Genomic DNA, 25,190 nt, shown 5'->3' on the forward strand with positions numbered 1-25,190 from the left:
AAAAAGAGAGCGCGAACGCTTGCTAAACAGTTACCTCACCGAGCCTACAGCAGGCGTTCGTACCAGACAAGACAGAGAGGAGTAGCCAGCAGCAACCGCAGCTCTGGCCTACACTCTCAGACAGGGCCGGATTTGTGGCAAGGCAAACAAGGCCGTGGCCTAGGGCACCAGAAAATGAGACTTGTTTAGGGCGGCTAACAGGTAGTAAATTGTAGGAGAGCAAGCACCATCAAACCGTCCAACCGCGCTATCATTAATGCCCCCTGGCCGCCAGCTGTAGTGTGCACTTTCCTCCTCTACTATTGAACATACTCTGCATCTGCGGTGACAGTTGCTAGACTCAGTCTGTTCCAGCCATGCTGCACAAAGTTTGCTTATAGCAGCGAGTGGCAGCCTCGGGCAGTTTGGACGGAAGGGTCTGGTAAGTGTTCCGACAAGTGGGGGCAACTGGCGGGGGATCAAAGATCCCGGCGGACGGGACACATGGAGCAGGATGAGATCATGCCCAGGAGGCAGCCAGCGAGCTAACACACAGCAACAGGCAGCCAACTTATGTTGTCTACTTGCCTGGCTGCAGCTCAGCTGACTGTCCTCTATAGTGTGCCGCTCTCCGAAATCTCCCTTATGCAGCTCTGAGTTCAGTGGGTTGATGAAGGATGAGGGCACTAGCACAGAGATAAGGGCACAGCTCTATGTGTTCGTGGCTGTCCCGCCCCGCCCCCTCTGTCTCTCAGCATGGACTCTTCCATGTAAGTTTGTAACTTCCGGGAGAATTAAGTGTAAACTCCACCCCTCCCCAGCTCGAACACGCTTCAACCACTCGGAGCTTAGCACAGACATCCGATCCCAGCTATGGTGAGTGTAATGGGGATGGAGGGACCTGGAAGGACAACTAAACAATGACTGTCTGCACTCAGGTGCTATTTAGATAAGCTTCCTTGCTGGGGATGGGGGCTGCTGCTTGCTGAATGCTCTGTCTATCTCAGCCTGCCTGACAGCTTATATGACTGAGGGTGTCCATACGCATTACTGTACTTGATTTTTGGCATCAATATCCAGCTGATTCGATCATAGTGATCAAATCTAGCTGAGATAGATGCTACAGCATGTACCCCCAACTGAATGTTTCCATTGATTTCCAGCTAAAAAGACCGATGCAGCATGCTGGAAAAATCTGTATCCACAGAGCATGATTGGTGCGCAGCGGTATAGTCAATGACCAATGGACGCCTAGCCACTATCCCCCTAGATGCATGTGTCCCCTGCCCCCAAGCCTGTGGTATGTGTGTGGAAGCAGCACACCTGACACACCGATGCGACTCCTCACCTCCTCCTGTGTCCAGCTTCTTTCTTCATTGCTGCTGGGCGCCTGTACAACATGACATTGCCGCATGTACTGAAATCAAAAACATGCCAGACACAGGAGGAAGTGAGAACTCACACCGCCCTGCCAGATGAGCCTGCAATGTGGCGAAACAATCGATTTTACTCTAATCAAAATCAACTCAGAGTGGAATAGATTCCTACCACGCACAGTACAAAAATTTTAAATAGATTCCAGCAGAACATCAATTGAAAATAGACTGAACTGCAGCATTACACTGTTGATTGCAGTGCAAGGCTTTGGGCCGTGGATCAATTGAACACCAGGCCAATTGATCTAAATCTTACATCTGATTTGCTCAATATTTTCAATCAATTTTAAGTAAAAATTTATCAAAAAGCATTCTAAATGGAATCAGTTTGGAAATCGATATCCTGCAGATTTGATAAATTTGTTCAAATATTCCAGCAAAATCGATGCGTATGCACTTTGTGGCAGCAGGCATGGGAGGCAATGGCATAATATATTTGTGTGTGTGTGTGTGTGGGGGGGGGGGGGGGGGGGGTTGTTAAAAGTTAGCCTAGGGCAGCAAAAGGTAGAAATCCGGCCCTGCTCCCAGACAGAGTACAGAAGGAACCACCGCCACTACCGCTAGGGCGAATGCGATCCAGACAGACAGACTGATGGGGCTACCAGTAGCAACCGCTGCTCTGGTTAGCACACCTAAGGCAGAATACAGAAGGAACCACTGCCACTACCGCTAGGGCGAATGCGATCCCAACAGACAGAACGATCTCCTGTTGACCACCGCTGGCGACAAGACAACCGCAACAGACAGTAGAAGGCAAACAGATAATACAACCTGACTTCGCTAGAAGGAATGCCTAGTGCACTCCCAAGGAATTACTCTAAGATAATCTTAACAAACGATTAGCAAAGGCTGAGACTCCAGGTAAGTCAGCAGGAACAAACCATCATGACCAGCAAGGAATTCTGGGAAGAAATGGTTTTTATACTGCAAGCCATCAGAGGAAGCAGCTAAGCAATTTTCATGACAAGTGGATGCAAATTCCTCCCCCTAACAACAGCTCAGCAAGTTGCAGAGTCAAGACAGGTCTCCTTTCCAGGGACCTGCAACGCTCAGAGCTACAAAATGGTCAAAAAGCTGTCTGCCTGTGCAGACAGCAGAGCAGATCATTACAGTGTGACAGTGTAATGTATATGGAGTACTTCTCCAAAATAACATGGCTGTTCATTTTTTAACCATTAAAGGTGCATAGACATGCACATCGGCTGTTACCAAAATGGATCAGAACATGATACCTCAAACAACAGTTTGGGGGTAGAATCATGTACAGCCTCTGCTTGTATGGGGAAAGGAGAAGAGACCACGAAACAGCTTCTGGCGAGAGGGGGAAGGAGGAGATCAATAAGTTTGTGGGCCGCTGTCGTTTAACGATCTGGTCTTTATAAAAGCTCAGGGGCCGTCGGTACGCATAGTTGGTTACTCACAGAGGTGACCACGATTAACTGACTCAGCCGAGTTGAACGGTGATTACCCTAGTTAGGTAACTAGAGATGTGATAAAAGATTTTTGTGTTTTTTTGACCAGTTGTCATTCAATTCCCTAATGGTGGGAGATCTTTTCCTCTTCCCTTCACTGTCTACAGGAATGTATATGCGGTTAAGGCTGAGATGACCATGCTGGTTCATATGCATGAGATCAGGAAACTCGCAGAGCAGAGAGTTTCCCAGATATACAGGATCTTCTCAAAAAATTAGCATATTGTGATAAAGTTCATTATTATCTGTAATGTACTGATAAACATTAGACTTTCATATATTTTAGTTTCAAATACACACAACTGAAGTAGTTCAAGCCTTTTATTGTTTTAATATTGATGATTTTGGCATACAGCTCATGAAAACCCACATTTCCTATCTCAAAAAATTAGCATATTTCATCCGACCAATAAAAGAAAAAAGTGTTTTTAAAACAAAAAAAAGTAAGCCTTCAAATAATTATGTTCAGTTATGCACTCAATACTTGGTCGGGAATCCTTTTGCAGAAATGACTGCTTCAATGCGGCGTGGCATGGAGGCAATCAGCCTGTGGCACTGCTCAGGTGTTATGGAGGCCCAGGATGCTTCGATAGCGGCCTTAAGCTCATCCAGAGTGTTGGGTCGTGCGTCTCTCAACTTTCTCTTCACAATATCCCACAGATTCTCTATGGGGTTCAGGTCAGGAGAGTTGGCAGGCCAATTGAGCACAGTAATACCATGGTCAGTAAACCATTTACCAGTGGTTTTGGCACTGTGAGCAGGTGCCAGGTCGTGACTCGTGCTGAAAAATGAAATCTTCATCTACATAAAGCTTTTCAGCGGATGGAAGCATGAAGTGCTCCAAAATCTCCTGATAGCTAGCTGCATTGACCCTGCCCTTGATAAAACACAGTGGACAAACACCAGCAGCTGAAATGGCATCCCAGACCATCACTGACTGTGGGTACTTGACACTGGACTTCAGGCATTTTGGCATTTCCCTCTCCCCAGTCTTCCTCCAGACTCTGGCACCTTGATTTCTGAATGACATGTAAAAGTTGCTTTCATACGAAAAAAGTACTTTGGACCACTGAGCAACAGTCCAGTGCTGCTTCTCTGTAGCCCAGGTCAGGCGCTTCTGCCGCTGTTTCTGGTTCAAAAGTGGTTTCATGCTTCCATCCGCTGAAAAGCTTTATGGAGATGAAGATTTCATTTTTCAGCATGACCTGGCACCTGCTCACAGTGCCAAAACCACTGGTAAATGGTTTACTGACCATGGTATTACTGTGCTCAATTGGCCTGCCAACTCTCCTGACCTGAACCCCATAGAGAATCTGTGGGATATTGTGAAGAGAAAGTTGAGAGACGCAAGACCCAACACTCTGGATGAGCTTAAGGCCGCTATCGAAGCATCCTGGGCCTCCATAACACCTGAGCAGTGCCACAGGCTGATTGCTTCCATGCCACGCCACATTGAAGCAGTCATTTCTGCAAAAGGATTCCCGACCAAGTATTGAGTGCATAACTGAACATAATTATTTGAAGGTTGACTTTTATTGTTTTTAAAAACACTTTTCTTTTATTGGTCGGATGAAATATGCTAATTTTTTGAGATAGGAAATGTGGGTTTTCATGAGCTGTATGCCAAAATCATCAATATTAAAACAATAAAAGGCTTGAACTACTTCAGTTGTGTGTATTTGAATCTAAAATATATGAAAGTCTAATGTTTATCAGTACATTACAGAAAATAATGAACTTTATCACAATATGCTAATTTTTTGAGAAGATCCTGTAGTAAGTGCAGAGAATGCTATAGCTGAGAAACTTCCTGCTCTGAAAGCTGATCAGCTTTGTTTGTAGCAGAGCTTCCATCAAAAACTGATAAACTCCCAGTTCTGGGAGCTTGTTAGCATGGAGCAGCGAGTGAGTGGCAATCAAGGTCTGGAGGATTTGGGCATTTGATCATTAATTAAAAGTATCTGTTAATTAAAAATAATACAAAATGTTTTGAAAACCGCACCATCAATTTTTACTTTAACTCTTTGTGGAAATGGGTATGGGGTACTTATGTACTGCTATACCCATTTCACCCAGTGGGGAGGAAGCAGAATCTCAGAACCCCCTTGATGTTGAAGAGGGCTTTCAGATTCCATCATAAGTTTTTCCGTAAGGCTTGCCACCACTCCAACCTCTTCCTGGGTAGCAGAGGTGGGGATGAGCTCCTATGTTTATAACCTTGAACAAGGGTGCTTTGTGAAGAGAGAGGGGAGGGAGGTTTCACTGCCTCCTCTCTACGCGGTACTCCTTAGTCTTATTGACCATGTGGATTGGTATTGCTTGGCTTGGTAATGCTGGCAGGCTCTTGTCCCCTATGCATGCCAGGGGGTAAGCTGGCATGTATGGGGGACAAATGGCTAACAGTGCTTGTTTTCATCTGTTAGATAAAATGTGCACTGTCCTTTTTTATATTAAAAGTTTTGCCAAATGACTTTGGGGAAAAAATGTTAATAGATTAAAGGATAATAAAGCTAATAGGCCCAAAACTGACACAAAACAACGCTGCACGTGGTATAAAACATACTTTTTCCTGCCAATATTTGAAAATCTATTTTCTAAAAAAATACAGCGTGGTGCATGAAAGACCGGCCCGGCTGCCTATCATGAGTGTAAGTATATAGGCAGACCATGGCCAGTCCATGTGTGCCTGTTTCTCAAGCACTGCTTTCAGTGCTTTGTGTTTCCTTCTTGGCTTTATTGAAGCCTGTGTCGCCTGCATTTGCTACCATATGGGTAACATTGTCATACAGCCATCTGCTTGTATACTTGCGCTTGTGGCAGGCAGCCAAGCCGTACTTTCATGCACCACCCTGTACAAATCAGTTCTGATATACTATCAAATTTAGTGCTGATGGATGTAGTATGGGGACTTTTCAAATATGGTAACCGTGAGAGTTGGTGCCATAGACTTCAATGCAAAATTCATCAAATTATTTGTAAAAATGTTGCATATTTAGACATACTGTAAATGACTGGCTACTATAAAACACCACTATATGCCTCTCTAGCAAGCATTATAGTCATGGATGTGAGCTATATTTCAGTCACACTTCAGTGCATATATACTATAAGCGTAACACAAAAGAAAAAATATAGTATATGTTTATAGGTAGGTAGAACATGCAGGGATGAAGCCTGGTACTTAAGGCAATCACTTGGAGGAAGCTCATTATGGGGCTTTACGAGGTCAAAACAATCAATCAATGTGTTTGATCCTTTGTAGAGTATCCTGAGGCCACTCTAGGGTCAGCTTAGAGAAGGTGAGACTCCTCAGCTTTGATTACCTGACTTTGAAACAATTATTGAGCCACATGTGTAACTCCAGGACTGATGTTTAGTCTCAGAGAAGAAAGATGCCTTGTTGTCGATTATTGTTTTTTGGTCTACTTGTGTACTTAACATTCATAGAGCTACAGTAAGTGAAGGTGGGAATACCAGAACTTAGGTGAAGTTAGTATAAGCGTAATATTGTGGAGAACCTTTCCTTCAGCAAGGACTAAAAACTAGACTGGAATGAAGGCATGATTGATGGGGCCACATACAGTCCATGGGTGAATCCTAATTCAGGCTACAATAGAACTGGAACTAGGGTAGAGCTTCAACTTCTGCTAGGATGCATCAGACTCTAAATGACTCTAAACAAAATACTCAAGCTATATTGGAGTGTTTTAAAACCAAGAACTTGAATTTCTCAGAATAGCCCAGACCACAAACCAAATGAAATTCTGTAGTAAGTAATTGATGTTCACAAACAGGCGTATAACTACAGGGGAGCAGCCTCTGCGACCGCAGGGAGGTCCAGAGCTCTAAGGGGGCCCCAATTACTACTTCACTCCCTCCAAGAAAGGGGTCCAGCCTTCAAACTAGGTGTTTTGTGGCTACACTTGTTATGGCTGCAATCATTATGATGTCCACACTTGTTTTATGACCCTCACAAGATGGGCTCCCAGACTAGGAGCATCACTAGGGATAGGCAAGTGAAAGGGTGTGAACATTGGGGGGCTCCATCAAAGTGGGGGGGGGGCTGATTTGTAGTTACACCACTGTTCACAAATGATCACATCTTTCTCAATAGAGAATTCCATTCCAAAAACTGCAGTAAACAAAAACACTTACCATGAAGAGGAAGAAGGTTTCAACCATGAACTGCTACATTACATCTTAATAGGGTTCAAGTTAGGGCTCTGACTAGACTTTAGGTTCTCATACATGGTGTGCGTACCCCAGAGGTACTCATGGTGGGCCCAGAACAGACTTGAACTTGTTAAAGTCAACTCATCATAGGAAGTTTTGAGATTATAAAAACTTAGGACCCATTTCCACTGCTGCAAATTCACAGCATTCCCTGTATACTATTCAGACAAGGAAACACAAACTTTTGAAATGAATATGTTGCAGTCCAATCTGCATGCGGGGAAAAATCAGACAGCATGCTGTGTTTTTTTTCACATCATACATCCAAATCCCTCTAGCCGTCCAGAGGGTTTTGGATGCATCTCGCTTTACAGCTATGCCAGGATCATGTCTCGCAAGACACCTGCCGGCACTGTGTGGAAACAGGGACTTATTCAGGTTTATTTAAAAATAATGGACACAGGCAGGTTCTATCTAAGTAGTACACCTACATGTATGCATCATATCATGTCACACAGGCATTGATAAAGGGGTATATGCTATCATAATGTTGAAGAAGAACTGGACTAAAGCACTCCAAAACATTCATTTTGTGTCTATTCAACTATTCTCAGAACTTAGGACTTCCTCTTGTTCTTTGGATTGTTTTCCTGTGGTGAAACCTAAGTGCACTTGAGCCTCAGATTATGTACTGATCAATTGGCATTCACTTCAGTACTTGTAGGAAGACAAATTCATGCTTTCCTAATTATGGCAACTTTCCCAGGCTTTGAAGCCACAAAGCACCCTCACAACATCACACTATCATGTATTAACTGTGGGAATGATACTTCTGTTGTGGTAAGCCGTGTTCTTTTACTCCATCTATAGTGGCCACCTTGCTTTCTAATAATGATGTTCTTGTTTAGCAATGGTTTTTGCTTTGCATCCCTCTCTTGGATTTCATTTTTTATTTCTGTCTTTTAAACAGTGGAATCTTGATCAGTTGATAGTGTCCAGGAGCACATAGCTTTTCTCGTGCTATTACAAGCCCAGCTGTATCATTATCGTATTATTATAATGAAATCCGGCACACCATGGCGACAGCGCATATGTGTGAACGTGCTCATTGTCTGATCATCATGGACTATTGCTTTGCAATTGTAACTTACATTGTACTGAAACTTGCAGGATGTGAATGTTCCCTTAATGATGAAATTAACCAAAATAAGGGAAGCCTGCATTTCCTTAGCTGTTGATTTGGGATTTTCTGTGACTTCCCTATGTGTTTTCTATGCACTCTAGGAGTAATCATGCAAAGTGGACAACTCCTAGGCAAAATTACCACTATTCTGTTTCAAACTTTTTAATAAAATATACAAACAGTTGTATCATAAAAATATTGTACTGAAGACAGATACCATGCATATGATCCTGTGTTTTGAACACTTCCAAGTAATTGGTTGGTCAAAGGCACACTTTTACTATCAATTATTTGATACTCTCAAGTTAATGCCATGGTTTTCAATATTTTGAAGTTGAAGGTTCAGATTCACACCTTGTGTACCAGCAAAGGTACTGATTTTGAGGAAGAGATTAAAGGGAACCTGAACTGAGTAAAATTATTTAAAATACACACATGATGCACCTGCAAATGAACATTACATACTTACCTCACGTCAGTTCCTTTCAGAAGCTCACCATTTTATAGTGATCCCTTCCAGTTCTGACAAGATTTTGTCAGAACTGATATACACCAGTTGCTGTCAGTTATAAACCAGCTGCTGTCAGTCATAACTGAATGTGCAAGGTAATGTCCATGTTTCCCTATGGCTCAAGTGGCTGATATTACAGTTTAACAGTGTGCTGACCAGGAAGCTGTTATGGGGCAATGGCCATTTTTAAAATGGAGGACGGAGAATTCCATTGATCACAGTGGACAAATGGGAAGCAGGAGAGGAGAAAGAGATTGAGGAGTAGACTACACAGGAGGTAAGTATGACCTGTGTATGGTTATTTTGACTTTTAATTTTCAGTTCAGGTTCTCTTTAAAGAGAAACTCCGACCAAGAATTGAACTTTATCCCAATCAGTAGCTGATACCCCCTTTTATATGAGAAATCTACTCCTTTTCACAAACAGACCATCAGGGGGCGCTGTATGACTGATATTGTGGTGAAACCCCTCCCACAAGATACTCTGAGGACCGTGGTACTCCTGGCAGTTTCCTGTCTGTGAACCTTGTTGCATTGTGGGAAATAGCTGTTTACAGCTGTTTCCATCTGCCAAAAAAGCATGCAGCAGCTACATCAGCTGCCAACAGTAAAAATGTCACCATGGAATAAATGTCAAAATGTAAATCAGCGATTTAAAAGATTTTACAATGGGCAAACACTAACTAAATCATTTATACATTAATTTTGTAAAATGAAGCACTTTTTTACTGCATTATTTTCACTGGAGTTCCTCTTCAAAGAAGAAAGAATAATAAAAAGAAAACGTTTTAAGAAAAAAAAAATTGAAGAAATTAATAGTTGCCCAAAATCCCAGGGATGCATCCCCTTCCTTTTTCCCTCTACTCTATTGCCATCATTCATCTCAATGAATATGGAGTTCACTAGAGCTTCACAGGTTGCCACTGGAATCCTCTTCCACTCCTCCATGTTGATATCACAAAGCTGATTGGTGTTAGTGACCTTGTGCTCCTCCACCTGAATCGCTGCTGTCTGCAATGCCCACTTCTTAACTGTGTTATTTCAGATGCAGAAATCAACTGTTTAGAGTCAGAAAATGAATGTCTGAATGTGCCTTTATGACACAGAGACAATGCATTCTTCTACTCTGGCCAACTATGCGAGATGGCAATGTGCAATAGTAAAACAATGTCATTTAGGTATGTACTGTTGATTGTAGAACATCACCTCGTTCGAGCGGCCTTTCCATGCCAGTTCACGGAGGGTGTCTCCGTGAACAGTGTGCGAGCCGCCGATCGCGGCTCACACACGTAATGTAAACACGCGGGGAAGAAATCCCAGCTGTTTACATCATACGGCGCTGCTGCGCAGCAGTGCCGTAAGGCAGATCGGCGATCCCCGGCCTCTGATTGGCCGGGGATCGCCGGCATACGATAAGCTAAAGCCTATCCTATCCGGCGCAGACTGTTTAATTGTATGATTCAGAACTGTTATTGTAAATATGTTACCTCCATAGCATGAAGTTTTGGAAGGAGTATTAATTTAGGGGTGCAAGAATTGCATTATCCCCATAGTATGGAGACTTAGAAGGAGGCTGAGGTCAGAGGAGTATCACTTTAATGAAGTGGGAGGAGCAAAGTCTTGATCATTTCCATATAAAGATGGCGACCTCCAGACCGATCTTTAGATTCTGATGAAGACGGCCGGGCCGTCGAAACATGTCAATCTAACTGCTGACTGCAATCTTACAGGGGCGCCCCGTTTAACTGCAGAGTGAACCTTGCCTTTTTACAACTGTGATCCACGCATTGAAGCCCTGACTGTGTGAGACGTAAGTTATCCGGAGCGGTGGAACGCAAGGCAACCTTCATAGCAACTAGGCTGAGACGCACTAGGAAGTGACGTCTCTGCCTGAAGATCGGAGAAACCGGAAGTCGCCGATCTGAGCCGGTTCAACTAAAACGCTTGGAGAAAGCTGAAGACCGCTGAAGCGGCGCTGCGGGCTATCTACCTGGGATCACAGGCACAAGGAAGAATATTGTGTCAGGATGTCTGGACATTAATGCCGGGAGTGGTGAGAATCCGCTTAGATACCATCTGTCCATATATCTGTTATTCGCATTTGATATCCCATTTTTAAACGCTAGCCTGATGGAGTCTTCTCGTGTACACTAAATAGGCTGCGCAGTGAAGTGAGGACTATATGAGTAGTGAAGACTCAGGATAGTGATATTAATCCTTTTGGCACATATATATATACAATAATCGCTTGTTCACAAAGTTTTTTATCTGGTTTTACACCATAATTTTTAAGTAGTTTTTATGACCCTCTTTTTTTGCTGCAGCAATTATTTGGGTAAACCTGATATATATCAATTTTTAAGGGGAACCAGCACGCTCTATGTATGAATGTGTGTATGCGTGAAAGTGTGGTATAATCCTACTGGTTGGTAGTGATGCTCAAATACCCCTTTTCAAAATTCGAGTTAGGTCGAATTCGAATAGTAAATTATTCGAGGTCAGTCGAATATTCGAGTCGAATAATTTTTACTATTCGATTCGACCTCGGACTTCGAGCTCACTATTCGAGTCGGTATTCGAGCTCACTATTCGAGCTGACTATTCGAATTGGCCTTAAATAGCTTCCAACACTTGTTTTGAGGGTGAATGATGCAAGAAACATCTTTTTTTCCAAGTAACAACAGCAAGTGATTATGTGGGGATGTTCCTTTAAAAAAAAATGTGGAAAGAGAAGTTGTGTCCTTAATTTTGTTCAGTAGTGTTACTGTATATACTTGTTCTTCTTCTTCTTTATCTTTCTTCTTCTTCTTCTAGATCTTCTTCTTCTATATCTTCTTCTTCTTCTTCTATATTGTCTTCTTCTTCTTCTTCTTCTTCTTCATCATCTTCTTCTTCTTCTTCTTCATCATCTTCTTCTTCTTCTTCTTCATCATCTTCTTCTTCTTCATCATCATCTTCTTCTTCATCTTCATCTTCTTCATCTTCTTCTTCTTCTTCATCTTCATCTTCTTCATCTTCTTCTTCTTCATCTTCTTCTTCATCTTCTTCTTCTTCATCATCTTCTTCTTCTTCATCTTCTTCTTCTTCTTCTTCTTCTTCATCTTCTTCATCATCTTCTTCATCTTCTTCTTCTTCTTCATCATCTTCTTCTTCTTCATCTTCTTCATCTTCTTCATCTTCTTCTTCTTTTTCATCTTCTTCTTCATCATCTTCTTCATCTTCTTCTTCATCTTCTTCTTCATCTTCATCTTCTCCTTCTTTTTCAATATCGTCTTCTTCTTCTTCAGGTATTTCTCTTTTCAATTTTTTTTTTAAAGAAATGCAGCTATTTTTGAGCGTAACAAATAGCTGGTGGGCGCACGCATGTTGGAAGCGCCATTGTATGTGCTCCCTGGCAGTGGAAACACAAAGACAGCAGGAGGTAAATTCAGCAGCAGGAGGAGGAGGATGAGTGTGTGGCAGCAGGCAGTCAATGAGGCAGGCAGCTCGCCGTGACATAATAGCCCTGGTACCTAGCGGTGATACCAGGGCTGTAAATAAACACAACAGGAGGTCCCAGACAGCGGTCGTGCAGCCCACATTGTGTCCAATACACAACTGGGACAACACAGTTTTCAACCCGGGCACCTCAGAAAAATTAAACCTTTTTTTTTTTTTTAATGGTTTGTTTGGTTTTGGTTTTGCAACCAATATAGCTATTGTTTGACGTAATAGCTGGTGGCAGAGTGGCAGCAGAAGGTAATTCTGTGTACCCTGGCAGTGGGAAACACAGACAGACAGCAACAGCAGCAGGAGGAATGGAGGAGTAATGTGAGCAGCTATTGTTTGACGTAATAGCTGGTGGCAGAGTGGCAGCAGAAGGTAAATCATCTGTGTAGTGTACCCTGGCAGTGGGAAACACAGACAGACAGCAGCAGCAGCAGCAGGAGGAGGTATGGAGGAGTAGTGTGAGTGTGGCAGCAGGTAGGCAGCGTGACATAATAGCCCTGGTACCTAGCGGTGATACCAGGGCTGTAAATAAACACAACAGGAGGTCCCAGACAGCGGTCGTGCAGCCCACATTGTGTCCAATACACAACTGGGACAACACAGTTTTCAACCCGGGCACCTCAGAAAAATTAAACCTTTTTTTTTTTTTTTTAATGGTTTGTTTGGTTTTGGTTTTGCAACCAATATAGCTATTGTTTGACGTAATAGCTGGTGGCAGAGTGGCAGCAGAAGGTAATTCTGTGTACCCTGGCAGTGGGAAACACAGACAGACAGCAACAGCAGCAGGAGGAATGGAGGAGTAATGTGAGCAGCTATTGTTTGACGTAATAGCTGGTGGCAGAGTGGCAGCAGAAGGTAAATCATCTGTGTAGTGTACCCTGGCAGTGGGAAACACAGACAGACAGCAGCAGCAGCAGCAGGAGGAGGTATGGAGGAGTAGTGTGAGTGTGGCAGCAGGTAGGCAGCGTGACATAATAGCCCTGGTACCTAGCGGTGATACCAGGGCTGTAAATAAACACAACAGGAGGTCCCAGACAGCGGTCGTGCAGCCCACATTGTGTCCAATACACAACTGGGACAACACAGTTTTCAACCCGGGCACCTCAGAAAAATTAAACCTTTTTTTTTTTTTTTTTTAATGGTTTGTTTGGTTTTGGTTTTGCAACCAATATAGCTATTGTTTGACGTAATAGCTGGTGGCAGAGTGGCAGCAGAAGAAGGTAATTCTGTGTACCCTGGCAGTGGGAAACACAGACAGACAGCAGCAGCAGCAGCAGGAGGAGGTATGGAGGAGCAGTGTGAGTGTGGCAGCAGGTAGGCAGCGTGACATAATAGCCCTGGTACCTAGCGGTGATACCAGGGCTGTAAATAAACACAACAGGAGGTCCCAGACAGCGGTCGTGCAGCCCACATTGTGTCCAATACACAACTGGGACAACACAGTTTTCAACCCGGGCACCTCAGAAAAATTAAACCTTTTTTTTTTTTATGGTTTTTTGGTTTTTGGTTTTACAACCAATATAGCTATTGTTTGACGTAATAGCTGGTGGCAGAGTGGCAGCAGAAGAAGGTAATTCTGTGTACCCTGGCAGTGGGAAACACAGACAGACAGCAGAAGGGCAGTACACAGCAGCCCACTGTAGGTGTAAAATGTGTGGCTGCAGGCGACGTAATAGTCAAAGTGAACCAGGCTGGCTTAGTGAGCAGGAGCCAGGAGGTGGTAAAGGGTGGTAAGGCACATTAACGATGGTTCCGGCAGCCAGTTCATGTCCCCCTCTCGCCGACAACAGGGGCCAGGAACTCGCCTTCTACCCACGCCTGGTTCATCTTGAGAAACGTCAGTCTGTCCACAGACTTGTGAGACAGACGTGAGCGTTTCTCGGTGACCACGCCACCAGCTGCACTGAAGCAGCGCTCGGACAGCACGCTGGAAGGGGGGCAGGACAGCACTTCCAGGGCGTACTGCGCCAGCTCGCTCCAGATCTCCATGCGCTTGACCCAATACTCCATGGGATCAACAGGGGCATCGCTGTCAAGCCCGCTGTACGACCCCATGTAGTCAGCCACCATGCGGGTCAGGCGCTGGCTGTGACCGGAGGAGGATGCTGCTGCATGCATCTCCTCTCTAGTCACTGCTGCCGGAGCCTCTACAGTCCTGTAGAGCTCGTGGCTGAGAGACAGCAGGTCTGTGGGGCGCTTGCTGCTGCTGGATGCAGGCACCTGCTGCTGCCTCTGTGCTGGCTGCTGGACAGTGGGGGTGGAAGGCTGGGGGAAGGCTTCCTCCAAGCGCTCAACAAGGGCCTGCTGCAAGCTCCTTATTTGTTGCGCTGGGTCTCCTCCTGCAGGCGGCAGGAACTGGCTCAACTTCCCCTTGAGGCGTGGGTCCAACATCATGCTGATCCAGATGTCCTCCCTCTGCTTCATCTGGATCACCCTGGGGTCCCTGCGCAGGCACGTCAGCATGTGCGCTGCCATTGGGAAGAGGCGGGCCACGTCTGCTGGCACATCGACGTCAGTGCTGTCCTCATCCTCCTCCTCTGCCGCCTCATCCTCTCTCCACCCCCGCACCAACTCAGCTGCGCTGTGCTGATCCCCCTCATCAGCAGCCAGGTCAGGGACCTCCACCAAGTCCTCCTCCTCCTCCTCCCCCTCAGAGGTGGACTGCGCAGCTGGTTGCCGCTCCTGCTGGTCCAAGGCTGCCGCTCCCTGTTCCAGCAAAGCATCGAGGGCCCTGTTCAGCAGAGAAACCAGGGGCACCCACTCGCAGACCATAGCATGGTCCCTGCTCACCATGTTTGTGGCCTGCAGGAAGGGAGCCAGCACAAAGCACACCTGCTGCATGTGCCTCCAGTCATCATCGGGGACGATGGACGGGATGTTGCTGGTCTTGTCCCTTCTCTGAGCGGCGGAAACAGTGGCCAGGGCAAGGTACTGGTTGACAGCGTGCTTCTGTTCAACCAGACGCTCCAACATCGCCAGGGTGGAGTTCCAGCGAGTCGGAACGTCAAGGATCAGCCGATGGCGTGGCAGATCCAGCTCCTTTTGCACGTCTTCCAGGCTCGCACAGGCTGCAGCCGAGCGCCGGAAGTGACGCACAATATTCCTTGCCGTTTCCAGCAGTTCGCCCATCCCCTGGTAGGTGCGCAGGAACTTCTGCACCACCAGGTTCAGCACGTGGGCAAGACAGGGGATGTGGGTCAGGTTTCCCCTGTCTATTGCGGCAACCAGATTGGCCCCATTGTCAGCCACCACCTCTCCGACTCTGAGGCCTCTGGGGGTCAGCCAAATCCTCTCCTGCTCCTGGAGTTTGGCCAACACATGGGTTGCCGTCAGCTTGGTCTTCCCAAGGCTGACCAAGTGCAGCAGCGCTTGGCAGTGGCGGGCCTTCACGCTGCTGCTGAGGCGGGGGGTTTGGCCAGGTGTGCCGGAGGATGGCAGAGGATCGGAGGAACCTGCTGCAGTTCCCCTGACCCTGCGGGGTGGCACCACCCACTGTGTTGCTGCTGCTGCTGTGCCCGCTGCTGCTCTCCCATCCTCACCCCCTTCCACCAAGCTGACCAAGTGGACAGTGAAGGACAGGTAGCGGCCTGTCCCGAAGCGGCTGCTCCAGGAGTCCATGGTGACGTGGACCCTTTCACCAACCGCGTGCTCCAGCCCTCGCTCCACATTGGCCATCACAAAGCGGTGCAGTGCAGGAATGGCCTTGCGGGCAAAGAAGTGTCTGCTGGGGAGCTGCCAGTCTGGGGCTGCGCAAGCAAGCAGCGCACGAATGTCGCTCCCCTCCTGCACGAGCGTGTACGGCAGGAGTTGGGAGCACATGGCCCGTGCCAGCAAGCCGTTCAGCTGCCGCACGCGACGGCTGCTGGGAGGCAGAGCCCTAACCACCCCCTGGAAGGACTCGCTCAAAAGGCTCTGGCGTGGCCTTTTGCTGACACGGGAATCAGCAGACACAGCAGAGGAGGCCACTGAGGACTGGCTGCCAGAACAGGCCTCAGTGTCGGCGGCAGGAGTTGCAGAGGGGGGAGGAGCAGTGCGTTTCCGCACTCCTGCTGGTGCTGCTGGAGGAGCAGGAGGGCGGGTGGCTGCTGTTGCTGCTGCTGCTGCTGAAGGCTGTGCAGTGATGGGTGTGGTGCCACTGCCAGCACCAGATGCCTTCAGCCTCTGGAACTCCTCATGCTGGTGGAAATGTTTAGCCGCAAGGTGGTTGATGAGCGAGCTGGTGCAGAACTTTAAGGGGTCTGCACCTCTGCTCAACTTCCGCTGACAGTGGTTGCAAGTGGCGTACTTGCTGTACACAGTGGGCATGGTGAAATATCGCCAGATTGGTGACTTAAACATCCCCCTACGGCATGGAAGCGCTGCTGCCTGTCTCCCTGTGGTGGTTGGGGGGGGGGGCTTGGGGGGCTTGGGTGCGGCTGGTGGTGGTACTGGCAGATGCTGCTGCTGCTGCTGCTGAGCCTGAGACACCAGCAGGCTGTGGGACCTGCCTACTGCTGCTGCCAATGCTTGCAATGATGCGCCTCCTTGCAAGGCCCACAAGAGCATCCTCCTCCTCCTCCTCAGAGCTGCTGAGGACGACATCCCCTGGAGGTGGTGGCACCCAGTCTCTGTCTGTCACCGGGTCATCATCATCCTCCCCCTCCTGAAACATGTCCTGCTGGGATGAGGACCCCCCAAACTCCTCTCCTGATGCATGGATGGGCTGCTTGACTGTCGCCACAGTCTTGCTGTCCAATCCCTCATCCCCCAAAGTGCCCATCAGCATCTCCTCCTCAAAATCGCCAACAACAGCAGACAATTGACTCATGATGCCTGGGGTCAAAAGACTGCTGAATGACAGGTCGCCAACTGACGGTGAACTGGCCTCCTCCCCAGGCCCTGCTGGGCGGCTGCTGCGAACAGGGGTGGTGGTGGTGGTGGTGGTGGTGGTGAGGGTGGAGGCCTCGGATGCAGAGCTGATGGCGGGCTGCTCATCCTCCGTCATGAGTTGCACCACAGTGTCTGCATCCTTTTCCTCAATGGGACGTTTCCGACCCGGCTGGAGGAAAATGGGAGCAGGTGCTACACGCTGCTGCTGCTGTGTCTCTGCAGCGTTAGTTGCAGATGCTCCTGCTGGGCGGCGCCCAAGGCGTCCACGGCCAGTGGCTATGGGAGGAATGTTAGCCACTGACGCTGCTGCTGCTGCGGAACTGTGCATGGTGGCGCGCCCGCGGCCGCGGCTTGCCACAATGCTGCTCCCTCTCCTCCTGATTCCCTTGCTGCCCTTGCCCTTGCCCAAACCGCGCTGGCTGCCACTTCCAGACATCTTCAATGTTTTGGGCGTATAGACAAAAGTTTTTTAAAAGGGCAGGTGAAAAGTGGGGTACTTTAATGAGGTGAGTTGGTTGGTTGGTGAGGTGACTGAGTGAGTGTCCCCTAGTACAGTAAGTAAGTAGTAACAGTCAGGAAGTACAACTAGCAGTTACAATAATCAGTAGTAATCACAAGTAAATTTAGTGTGTGTACACTCAGACAGTGAGTGCACGCACGCAGGAGCTAGTAGCCTATGAACACAGTGACTGAGTGTCCTAGACTCCTAGTACAGTAAGAGTAAGTAGTAACAGTAAGTAGAACTAACTAATTACAATAATCAATCAGCGATCAGAAGGAAATGGAGTGTGGGTGTGTGTACACTCAGACAGTGAGTGCACGCACGCAGGAGCTAGTAGCCTATGAACACAGTGACTGAGTGTCCTAGACTCCTAGTACAGTAAGAGTAAGTAGTAACAGTAAGTAGAACTAACTAATTACAATAATCAATCAGCGATCAGAAGGAAATAGAGTGTGGGTGGTGTGTGTACACTCAGACAGTGAGTGCACGCACGCAGGAGCTAGTAGCCTATGGACAGTGACTGAGTGTCCTAGACTCCTAGTACAGTAAGAGTAAGTAGTAACAGTAAGTACAACTAACTAATTACGATAATCAATCAGCGATCAGAAGGAAATGGAGTGTGGGTGTGTGTACACTCAGACAGTGAGTGCACGCACGCAGGAGCTAGTAGCCTATGAACACAGTGACTGAGTGTCCTAGACTCCTAGTACAGTAAGAGTAAGTAGTAACAGTAAGTAGAACTAACTAATTACAATAATCAATCAGCGATCAGAAGGAAATAGAGTGTGGGTGGTGTGTGTACACTCAGACAGTGAGTGCACGCACGCAGGAGCTAGTAGCCTATGAACACAGTGACTGAGTGTCCTAGACTCCTAGTACAGTAAGAGTAAGTAGTAACAGTAAGTACAACTAACTAATTACGATAATCAATCAGCGATCAGAAGGAAATAGAGTGTGTGTTGTGTGTGTACACTCAGACAGTGAGTGCACGCACGCAGGAGCTAGTAGCCTATGAACAGTGACTGAGTGTCCTAGACTCCTAGTACAGCAAGAGTAATTAGTAACAGTAAGTAGAACTAACTAATTACAATAATCAATCAGCGATCAGAAGGAAATAGAGTGTGTGTTGTGTGTGTACACTCAGACAGTGAGTGCACGCACGCAGGAGCTAGTAGCCTATGAACACAGTGACTGAGTGTCCTAGACTCCTAGTACAGTAAGAGTAAGTAGTAACAGTAAGTAAGTAGAACTAACTAATTACGATAATCAATCAGCGATCAGAAGGAAATAGAGTGTGTGTTGTGTGTGTACACTCAGACAGTGAGTGCACGCACGCAGGAGCTAGTAGCCTATGAACAGTGACTGAGTGTCCTAGACTCCTAGTACAGTAAGAGTAAGTAGTAACAGTAAGTACAACTAACTAATTACGATAATCAATCAGCGATCAGAAGGAAATAGAGTGTGTGTTGTGTGTGTACACTCAGACAGTGAGTGCAGTGCGCACACGCAGGAGCTAGTAGCCTATATGAACAGTGACAGTGAGTGTCCCTACGGGTACAGTAAGAGTAAGTAGTAAGTAAGTACAACTAACTAACAATAATCTATCAGTAATCAGAAGGAAATAGAGTGTGTGTACACACAGACAGTGAGTGAGTGCACACACGCAGGAGCTAGCTAGTAGCCTATAAACAGTGACAGTCAGTGAGTGTCCTACTCCTAGTACAGTATAACTACAATACTATTAGTAAAGGACAGCAGAAATACTGGTATAGATGAGAGAAATAAACAGAGGACAGCTGCCCACAGAGGCAAGGCCCCCCTGAGGCCTAAACCTGTAAGCTTGCAGCAGCTGCCTGTCTCTAATGTAACACACAAGCTACTAACTAAAATACAATGTCTAAATAACTAACAACAATATAGGTGTGTATAGGAGGTGTATGTGAGCAAAAACGCTAGGTAAATGACCACAATAGAGCTCTTGCTAAGCCAAAGCACAAAGGAGCAACTCTCTCTCTGTACAAGTCTCAGGCAAGCACGGAGAAACGTAACATGGCGGCCGCTATTTATAGGGTAGGGGCTGGCCAGGGTCCCCCTCTGTTATTGGCTGCCGTCAGAGGGCCTGGGAGCCCTCTGATTGGCTCTAAGGACATCAATCTGGGCTATGACGCTATTCGAGCTCGGTACCGAGCTCGAATAGCGCCGGGTTGCTCGAATAGCTCGAATAGTGAATGGGCTATTCGAGTGTACTCGGATAGCCCATTCGAATAGCTCCAGCTATTCGGAGCTCGAATACCGAGCTCGAATAGCTAAAAAAGAGCTCGAATATTCGAGCTACTCGAATATTCGAGCTCTGCTGAGCACCACTGCTGGTTGGTATATTGACTGGAACAAATAAACATATATTTTATTCTAAACATACGTTTGTGATAATTAGAGTCCAGCGCACCTCCTATTGCAGTATAAATCTTTCCCTTTTCGGGGTGGGATAAGGGGGTAATCCCACCCAAGGTGGTAGCAGCAGGCGGAAGTTCTTATTGTAGGAGGATTTTGGGACCTGTAAAAAGTTCCAAAATCTTGGGCAGCGCCTTCCAATTTATATTTTTTGCAGGACGGATATCCGTCCTGCGCCGCTGCGATGGTAAGGGAGAGGGAGGAAAAGCCAGGGAGGCCCCCCCCCCCCCCCCCCGGAAAGCGCGGGTAGCCGGTGGCGATCAGACCCCCCTCAGCAGGACATCCCCTTAGTGGAGAAAAAAGGGGGGAAGTCTGATCGCCCTGGCTATTTCCTGATCGGTGCTGTGGGCTGGAGAGTCCACGCAGCACTGATCAGAAGAAAATCCCCTGGTCCTTAAGTGGCCATGCACTTATGAGGATCAGCCAGTCTGTATGTATGTTGGATTATTGTGGCTCTGTACGATTAACAGCTGACACATTATAGCATTGCAGCATTTTTGGAGGTGTGTTTAGCTTTCAGGGACAACAAAGGGACATTTTGCATATTCAGCAGTGATCCAGCAGGTTGTGGGAGACCTCACTCCAACCTCAATAATCACAAATATCTTCTTTTTCAAGAAGGCACATTTCAGTTTTGCATAACTTTCTTTGACAAATTATGACATCAAACAATGCATCATGCCCAGCCATCCAGGCAGATCCAGCCCAGTAGTCTCTAGATAGTCTTGCTGAGTCCTGCCCTTATGCCCTGCAGCACTTAGGAACCATTTGAAAGAGGTTATTTTTTTCAGGATTAACTGAATGCTGGGAATGGATTGTGGGGCATTCTCAGTGAACAGGTCTCTTCTGACACTACGTTATCAATTAGTTCAGCCAATTAGTAGGAATTGCAATGATTAGAAGGTGTTCTTTTCAAACGTAAAATTAACCAATTAGCTAGTCAGAATATGTAAAATTGGACCATGGGAGTCTCCCAGGATTTAGGCTGCTCCTGTAATTATCTGTAACAGTTGGGAGACCCATTTAAATTAAGAAGAACCAACACTACCAAGATTGTTTGCAGTGAACCTAAAGATATACCCCGCAGAAAAGCACTGAAGTCTCATACACAAGCATGACTTAAGTCGGCTGAGGTGGCCAGTAGTGACTGCCTCAGCCAACAATCAGGCGTGTGTACAGCACCTGAAGCCCAACCCGTGAGCGATCTGCTGGATAGATCTACCCAACCGGGAATCACGCGCTGATCCCCAATGGGCGACATCCATTGTCAATGTGTACAAGTCCTAAAAGGTACAATTGTAGCAATTATAGCTTCCTTTTATTCTTCGCTCTCTTGCCCACCCCACAGACCAAACACTAAGCAGGGTTTCTCAACTCCAAAAACACTCCCTTAAAGCACACCTAAAATGAGAGGGATATGCAGGCTAACATAATTATTTCCACTTAAACAATACCAGTTGCTTGGCAGTCCTGCTGATCTCTGGCATCGGTAGTGTCTGAATCACACACCTGAAATAACCTGAAACAAGCATGTGACTAATCCAGTCAGCTGTCAGCAAGCTGTGATCTGCATGCTTGTTCAGGGTCTATGGCTTAGGCTAGGATCACAGCGGCCACTTTGTGGTGTTCCCTGCTACTGAACAGCAGCATGGACGAGAACGTGTATGCGCAGTAGCTGCAAATGGAGTTCTATTTGCAGATCTTTCAGAGGGGGCTGCGGTACCATGGAGAGGACACTCTGAAAGATGCCCCAAGTAAGTAAAAATCCACTTTTTTGATCCAATTTAGGTGTGCTTTAATGTTTGTTTTTAGCTAAAGCTCCATCCACTTCTTTACAAGAACCACCACACTATCACAGTAGCCCAGCCTCCCCCAGTTTGTTCTTGGAGGGGCACCGTATACATGCTAAAGACCCTCTCACTCTCCCTTTGCTGGTGACCACACACCTGACTCTATAGGCTCATATGTCTCAGCAGGAGAAATATGCAAATGGCTTCTTTGTTTACCTGTAACAAAAAAGCTAAACATTATTTAGTGCTACCAGATTTTTGCCCTTTTTTCCCACAGGAGGCAGAGGCAGGTTTCACACCAGCAACCAGCATTATGCGCACTGCAACTTTAAAAATAGGCTTCGGAGAACCATTCGGCAATGTGCGGTGATGTAGGTTTGGGCAAATTGCATATAAGTGTATTGAAAAAAATACATTTCCATGCATGCACACCGCAGAATAAAACTTTCTTAAATATCTGCAGCGCCATCGATTCACATGACTTCCAGTCACCGCACGTCGCCGCGGATGTTTAACGGTAATGCGCTGATGCTTTCATGTCAGATGCAATGCTTCCGGCGCATTGCACCGCATCAGGTATGAAATGTCCCATAGACTTTCATTGCTTTAGCATTACCCTGCGGTAAAAAAAGGGTAATGCAATGCAATGAAAACGTCTAGTGTGAAAGATGGTGAATTCCCTGCCTGTCACCTGTTGCCATGCACCAGCTGCACACTCAGCATGGGCATTGGAGATGCTGCCCTGTTATGGATTTACATCAGAGCGCGGTTGCGGAAAGTTGCATTTCCTTGCTGCACAGTAATGCCAACGCGAGTCAAACAGTGATACATGTGGTGTCATCAAATGCGGTTAATGCAGCTGCATGAAATTACTGCTGAAAGGCCCTGCGGCCGGCAGTTGGGAGGCTGAACAAGTGTGCAGCTCTCAGTCTTTCATGGGAAACAGACATAAATGGGCACATTCAAAAAACTAGACTACAGGAATGAAGATGGAACCTTATTCACGTCTATGCTATGACTAATATTTACTGGATTCCAGAGTCATGCTGTATCCTAAGTCTGTCAAGTAATTTCTCCTATGGGTGAGGATATGGTTAGTCATTCCTACAGCTTTCAGTGACTGCTCTCACTTGTTAGAACATGCTGGTGGTTTACCCATACATATCCCGATTCTTCAAAGATCAGTGCTGTGACTGCACTTATAAATCTATGCAGACTGAAAACAAGGAATTCACTGTACATATGCACAATGTTAGATTTAAGCCTTGTACACATGAGGCACAAATGTAGCAGGACTAATAAAAAAAAAGCAGCGACAGCTCGTCGCCAGGTCCCTCTGTGCAACAGCCGTACACACGGCGCACAGAGGTACAGAGATGCGGCGGAAAAGCTGTCGTTGAAGGTTCCTCCCCGTGCCGGAAGCTCCGTCCAGGGTAAGTGGGTTGAGAGATATATAAGAGAGATCAAAAAATGATTGATATTCACCATGTAATTCATATTGTTTGCAGGGCCGGATTTGTACTTTTTACCGCCCAAGGCCAACTACAGTATACCATCTGTATGGTTGTTATCTCTGTGTGCCCCAATGAGAAATCTACTTACTTTCTATCATTGGATGTCACAGACAATAGCCATTTCAGTAATATGCGTATAGATTATATGTTATGTTTTCCTTAACAACTTTTATGTTATGTTTGCCATCTCATTAATGATGGAACCATTGTGTCACCATGTGAGTTAGGCTGATGTGTACCTGCAGGATAGAGCTTACAGGACTTGCAGGGATGACACAAGTACAGGACAGAGTTCAAAGGTTAAAACTGTCCTTGTAGATAGGGATGGCTGCATAAAACAGCTTTACTGCCCCTCACTGAGCCGCCCCTAAATTTCTGGTGCCCTAGTCCATGGCCTATGTGGCCTTGCCAGAAATCCGGCCCTGATTGTTTGATCCACAATAATGGCAGTTAGTACAGTCTGTTTTTTTTATGTCTGCCAGCAGTACAGATGATTATGCGCAGGCTTGAACATAATCATCTTTACTACTGGAATACATTTAAAAAAACAACAACAAAAAAAACAGACAGCACCAACTGCCTCTATTTAAAAACACACACCCTAACAATAGCTAAAAGGTTATTTTCTATAGATATACAGTAACTGAGGCTACTAGGGATGGTCAGTGAGATGCAAATAATTCTGAGTTGATTCAGTTTTTATAAATGTGCCTTGTTGTGCAGAGCTGGGACAAGGTCCTCCAGCACCCAAGGCTGAGACACCAAAGTGCGCCCCTCCATCCCTCCCACCCCACCCGTCACACACTGATTGCTAATAGACTATGAGGCACCCCAGGATCCCAACACCTTAATCTCTAGTTATCTGGCTTGCAGTCACTGCCATGTATCCCCTTTTATTACTTCTCTCTGTTTCAAACACAATAGAGGAATGATAGCTGAGTAAGTTGTGCACCCCCTCCTACACTGCGCCCTCCTACAACTGCCTCTATTTAAAAACACACACCCTAACAATAGCTAAAAGGTTATTTTCTATAGATATACAGTAACTGAGGCTACTAGGGATGGTCAGTGAGATGCAAATAATTCTGAGTTGATTCAGTTTTTATAAATGTGCCTTGTTGTGCAGAGCTGGGACAAGGTCCTCCAGCACCCAAGGCTGAGACACCAAAGTGCGCCCCTCCATCCCTCCCACCCCACCCGTCACACACTGATTGCTAATAGACTATGAGGCACCCCAGGATCCCAACACCTTAATCTCTAGTTATCTGGCTTGCAGTCACTGCCATGTATCCCCTTTTATTACTTCTCTCTGTTTCAAACACAATAGAGGAATGATAGCTGAGTAAGTTGTGCACCCCCTCCTACACTGCGCCCTGAGGCTGGAGCCTCTCTCTGCCTCAGCCCGGCTGTTGTGTATAAAACGGTAGAATTATTTTCTGCACATGTGGTTTTGTTTTTCTGTTTATTGTATGAATACCATCTGCAGAAATGGATTGTAAAGTGAACTGCTTTGCTACTTTCTGGGAAGTGACTGTAGCAGCTTGTCCAGGCCACGGTAATAGCTTCTGTGCTAAGACAAAGTATAATTACCTTTATACTGTAGGTGTTTTTATGTGACGTACAAATATTGAATGTCCTATAAAACCTTCACATGTCCACGCCTGCTGCATTCATCAAAGTGAAAACCTCATCTTCACATCTTTTGGTATTTGTGCTTTCATTTATTTATTAACAAGTAGCTACAAGGGACCGGGTGCATTCCATAGAATGAGTGCTGTTTCCCTGCTGGGATTTAAAGGGAATGGTTTAATAATGCAGATTC

General features: G+C 46.2%; 1 long non-coding RNA gene across 2 annotated transcripts in view; it reads left to right on the forward strand.

Annotated features, from left to right (window-relative positions):
• Window positions 1-709: 709 nt before the first annotated feature.
• LOC137546443 (uncharacterized) overlaps window positions 710-25,190 on the forward strand; it is a 69,576-nt gene continuing 45,095 nt past the window's right edge. Inside the window, exons 1-2 of one of the 2 annotated variants that reach the window (XR_011026256.1) lie at window positions 710-855; window positions 10,484-10,806. This is a non-coding gene — a long non-coding RNA (uncharacterized lncRNA). The remainder of the gene's footprint in view (window positions 856-10,483; window positions 10,807-25,190) is intronic. The other variant, XR_011026257.1, reaches the window with a different exon arrangement.

This window comes from Hyperolius riggenbachi, chromosome 1, assembly GCF_040937935.1.
Source record: "Hyperolius riggenbachi isolate aHypRig1 chromosome 1, aHypRig1.pri, whole genome shotgun sequence".
NCBI lineage: Eukaryota > Metazoa > Chordata > Amphibia > Anura > Hyperoliidae > Hyperolius > Hyperolius riggenbachi.